The sequence below is a fragment of the Otolemur garnettii genome, unplaced genomic scaffold, assembly GCF_000181295.1.
Source record: "Otolemur garnettii isolate 467f Iridium unplaced genomic scaffold, OtoGar3 scaffold00017, whole genome shotgun sequence".
In the NCBI taxonomy this organism is placed as follows: Eukaryota; Metazoa; Chordata; class Mammalia; order Primates; family Galagidae; genus Otolemur; species Otolemur garnettii.
Window position 1 is genome coordinate 9,815,634 of NW_003852412.1, and position 5,369 is coordinate 9,821,002.

A 5,369-nucleotide genomic window follows, 5' to 3' on the forward strand; every position below is an offset into this window, starting at 1 on the left:
GTAAGAAAATTCTGGTTGGGTGTCTTTTAATAGCTTCTGAGATCTTTTTTTTGAGACAGAGCTTCAAGCTGTGACCCTGGGTAGAGTGCTGTAGCATCTCAGCTCACAGCAACTTCCAACTCCTGGGCTCAAGCGAGTCTTCTGCCTCTACCTCCCAAGTAGCTGGGACTACAGGTGCCTGACACAACACCTGGCTATTTTTTGGTTGCAGCCGTCATTGTTGTTTGGCAGGCCCGGGCTGGATTCACTGGCCCTGCAACTCAGGTGTATGTGGCTGGCAACTTAGCCGCTTGAGCCACAGGTGCCGAGCCTGCTTCCAAGATCTTAATTAAGATGTGTTCTGATACTAACCTCATAGAAGTCTATGGAAAAGAGAAGAGGCCAAAGAAAGCAGCTTCACTTTCTGGTATCTGTGGAAAGCTATTCAAAGTATACAAAGCAACCCAAGTTGAAACTGCTAATTAGACCTATGCCTCTCTTGCAGGTTATACTCCAAAGTCAAGCCTAAAGCAAAAACTGCATATAGTTAAAATTGCTCTTGAAACCTCCTCCAAGAGTGAGGACCACATACTATTTCTGTCAATAAATCCAAAACATGCTGGTTTTCTTTCTAGCATCCCACAGGACTGAGCAGTTGGCTTATGTTTACAGGTCTTATTGTTTGTATGGTAAATACCTTTGAAAGTTAGGAAAGAAAGAGGCTCTATGCCTTTCAATACAACCATGGAGGAACCCATTGAGTGAACTGCAAATCCACACTTACCATATTATGGCTGTTCTAAGGCATATATTCCCTGAGGGCAACAATGGAGCTGACCATATTATTTAAATAAACAAATGAGTTAAGAGCATGCAATTGAATTACAAATTGTGTATGTATCACTGGCACTGTGCTTCCATTTTAGAATTACCCAAGTTGTATATGGCTTTACTTTGTAGAAATCTTTTATAATTTCTGGACATGACTGACAGTAAGAAATTCATTTGAAATTAGAGCCTGCTATACACATGTATGTACATAATACATATGAAGAAAAAACCACACATAACATTTACTTTCATTACATGCCACGTACTTCATATACTCCATCCTGTTATATGTTGTTAAAAGGAATTTTGGTTGCAACTCATGAACAATCTATGTCTTCATCCTTCACTGGGCTATAGTGGGAAGAACACTGAATTGGAATATTTTAAGTTTTTAACTACTCAGAGTAGGGCATTACCTTGAGGTTAAGGAAAACAAACCAAAGCAAGCACATTTCTCCATAATATTTTAATACTTTTCCACTTTAAATACTGATTTTAACTTTGTGATTGTAACATGGAAGATCCAACTTTATTTTTAAAAAACATCATCAGGATCATAAAGCTATTATAGAATAGTTACACTCTACACACTCCCAAGGTACTTTAAAATGATTATGTTTTGAGTTTGTAGATGAACAATGACAATGATCCAAATACAACATCTGTACAACTTTGACTAAATACTGGTGAAAAGTGTATAATTGGACAAGTAACTGATAAGCTTAAGATAACCAGCACAATTTCACAAAAGAACCAGCTCAGCCCAACTAAAAGTTTCTTAACAAATGACACTGATGTCAGATAGGTATATAAGTTAGATGATGGAACTGAAAAATGGGAAACCCATTTCTCCTTTTCCTTATTTTATCTTCTTATGTCTCCCTCATAGACCTCCTCATCCTTGTTCTGGCTGACCAACTGCTAAATAATCATCATCAACCTCAAAATCAGAGGAGTCCTGAATTCCAATTCAAACACTGCACTCTCTTGTCCTGTATAGTGGGCACTCAGGGACAAAACCCCCACATCACCAATTATTTTTCAAGTTTGCAATACAGCCCAAAAGAGTAACTGAGTAAAGACAGTAAAAGGGCAAAATAATAATAATAATAATCATCATCTTTTCAGCTTGGGAAAGAGAAATATCTGTGGATGAAAAAACATGAATATTCAGCATGTAGGAATTTGCAAAGTGAAGATAATTCTAGAGGGTCTAAATATTGTATACTAGGCCAGTACCTCTCCAAATTCCGACCCCTTCTGAAGTCTTTCCATATCCCCCAACTCATTTCTAAATCTGATTGGGCAGGGTTAACTCTAGTGAAGTACCAGTGCAATTACCTAAAGGTAAAATGTATCTTTTCATTTCTTTTTTTAATACAAATATTTTTAGTGTAATCATTTTATTTACAGAATATATTGAAAAAGTATATCATCACATTTAGTCCAAATGCAACTAACGAGATAAGTAGATTTAGATACTGCTTTGTAAACTTTCCACACCTTTGTAAAATAAAGCTATCCAATTTAGTTATGAAATAGTTAATTATCTGTGTTCATGATAATTACCAGAAATGGCAAACAGAGAAACATTTATGGTGGGTATACAGAATTTTTTAAAGATTACCGTCAGTGGCTATGGTGAATAAATCTTCCCTCCCCAGCCCCACTATTCTCCCATCCCAACCCCAACCCTACAGTTGATTGTAAAATAAAATACACATTTGAGGTATAAACTTTTCTTTTTTAAACATCACAATATAAAATGTTAACTGGTGATGTAGTAAACCAATATGATAATTTGTCTTATTTGCCTTACTAGCATTACCACCATATAGGCACTTTTCCACGTAGTCAAATTATGAACAGCATTTTTCTATAATAAGGCATATTCCATGCACATCATTTAAGAAAAGTAAATTAAAAAATAGAAACGATTTATGGAGCATGAAACCTGCGTGCACGTAACGTAAGCATATGTTTTATATGTATTTTTCTCTCTGTACAGAATAATAAATATCACTATATCTGATGCAAGTAATTCACTTCCAGGATTGTGCATATTAATTGATCAAACTAATCCCATCATTAAATTATCACCTTGCATTTATCATCAAGACTCCATTACCGTGTATGGAATATATACAGGACAGGTTCTACATGACATGACCTTCTGCTTTACAAAATGAGTCTGGTTTCTGTGTTTTTACAGAGATGGACAAGTCAGCAAAGCATCTACAAAATGCCTCTGATTTATATGAATATATTTGTGCATAAACACAATGAAGATTTTGAAGTGGGCAGTCACCTTGACTTCAATGAATACTATTCCTTGCCTCCATTCCATGCTTCAATATTTTTCACAGAGGACTAACAGAAAAAGGCATTTTACATTTTAGCTCTTATAGCAACTAACAAAAGCATTTCAGTTTGACTCATGTGGGATCCTTTACGGTTCTGCTCAAGTCTCTGTTAAAAGGCAAATAGAAGCATTGCTTACATTTTCTATGTATATTTTGCAACATACCTTTTAAACTGACCCAAACTAGAAGAACTAACAAACAAATCCATTACAAGATATTAGAAATACTGAAGCAAATGTCAAACTCAAACAGCCTGACTTGCTTTAACAAGTAATATGGTGTATTCTCTCAGAAATTTCAGGAAAATGTGAGCTCATTTTAGCCTATCCATTTTACCAGAAAGTAGTCTAAAACCACAACATTTGTACAGATGTTTCTGTTTGGAGGCAGGCAGAACGAATTTAGGAATTACCAAATTGTGTTTGTATAAACTGAAAAAATCTGTAGCACACAGGACACAACAGAAAAATGTAAATAGAAATATAAAAGTATCTGGGTGGGGGGAAATAAAGCTTTTTACTCTTTCTCCATCAGAACTAAGGTTCTTCATGGGAGTAAGACTATAGAAAAGGCAAAATCACAGGTTGACAGCCCTCAGTTATTAAGAGACACTCATACGACAACATGAGTAATTACAGAAATCAGCAGCAGCGAATTCTATGATTATACAAAGCAAAAACATCAAAAAATTCTGGACAACATATAGGCCTGAAAAAAGAACCTCATCCAAGATTTTTGGTGCACAGAAAGCACATGACCCATGTGCGTTCAATTTGTGCTTTTCTTTTGTGCACAAAACCTGATACAACTGAGGATCTTAGGCCGGTCCATGTTAAACTAAAAATTTTGAAAAAGTTTCCAAAAATTAAATCATCAATTCCTAATTGTGATTCAAAATTGATTTTTCTCTCTTCTAGGAGCAAGCAAATAAAAATATAGCCATATACATGTAATTTTACATGTATTTATAGTTATACATTGAGCGAGGAGATCTAGCAGGAGACAGCTAGTGTTAGATTTTCAGCTTTGCTACCGCAATATTTCTTCACTTTTTTTACACAAGGTCAAGTTCTTGGGCCACAGACAAGGCTATAGATCCTATGTTCCAGCTGAGAGCATTCAATTTTTTTTCTCCAACATGGAATATCACACAGCCTTGCTTCAGTCACTGCAGAAAAGAAAACCAATAAGTAAAAATATAGCTATGTATTACTAACACCTGTAAGACTACCAGAACAGAGTCCTTCTACCCTCCAAATAAATGGAATGCACACAATCTCTATTAAAATTTATCTTTTAAGGATTTTTACCTTTATGAATGCAACATAATTAACCTTACAAATCTGAAACTTGGGGCAGGACATGGTGGCTCACGTTGATAATCCTAGCACTCTGCAAGGCTGAGGAGGGTGGATTGCTTGAGCTCAGGAGTCTGAGACTAGTCTGAGCAAGAGCGATACTCTGTCTCTAAAATAGCTGGGCATTGTGATGGGTGCCTATTGTCCCAGTTACTCAGGAAACTGAGGCAAGATCATCTCTTGAGCACAGGAATTTGAAAGTGCTGTGAGCTATGACACCATGGTACTCTACCCAGGGTGACAGAGTAAGACTTTGTCTTAACAAATCAAAACAAAACCCCCCACAAATCTGAAACTTATCCTATCAGCAAGAAATGGAAGGTATAAGAAAACTTTTGAAAGTTCGAAGAAACTTAAAAGGGCTATATGTACTACTGGTAAGCAAAGAAGGAATCAATAAGAGGACTCTGGATTTTTACCCCACAAACTGGCATGGGCTTCTTCTTAGACTTAAATTAAAAAATGCCATTCAATACCATTTATCAAGAATTTAAAAAATTGATTCAAGCTATGAGAGAGGGGTCTGCCTTATTTAACAAACAAACATGCTCAGACCTCTTGTCAAAGGAGTTTAAGAGTTCTGGCTGTTTTGGCGGTGCCTGTAGCTCAATGGGTAGGGCGCTGGCCACATACACGGAGGCAGTGGGTTCAAACCCAGCCCAGGTCAGCTAAACAACAATGACAACTGCAACAAAAAAGTAGTAGCTATAGTCTCAGCTACTTGGGAGGCTGAGGCAAGAAGATCTCTTGAGCCCAGGAGTTTGAGGTTGCTGTGAGCTGTGACGCCACGCACTCTACTGAGGGCAACATAGTGAGACTGTCTCAAAAAAAAAAAAAA

At 36.7% G+C, this 5,369-nt stretch overlaps 1 protein-coding gene across 1 annotated transcript in view; it reads right to left on the reverse strand.

Annotated features, from left to right (window-relative positions):
* Positions 1 to 1,260: 1,260 nt before the first annotated feature.
* The window catches only part of COL4A3BP (collagen type IV alpha 3 binding protein), a 116,107-nt gene continuing 111,998 nt past the window's right edge, over positions 1,261 to 5,369 (reverse strand). The window contains exon 19 of the mRNA XM_023510862.1: positions 1,261 to 4,341. The gene's annotated coding sequence lies outside the window, so the exon portion shown is untranslated. The remainder of the gene's footprint in view (positions 4,342 to 5,369) is intronic.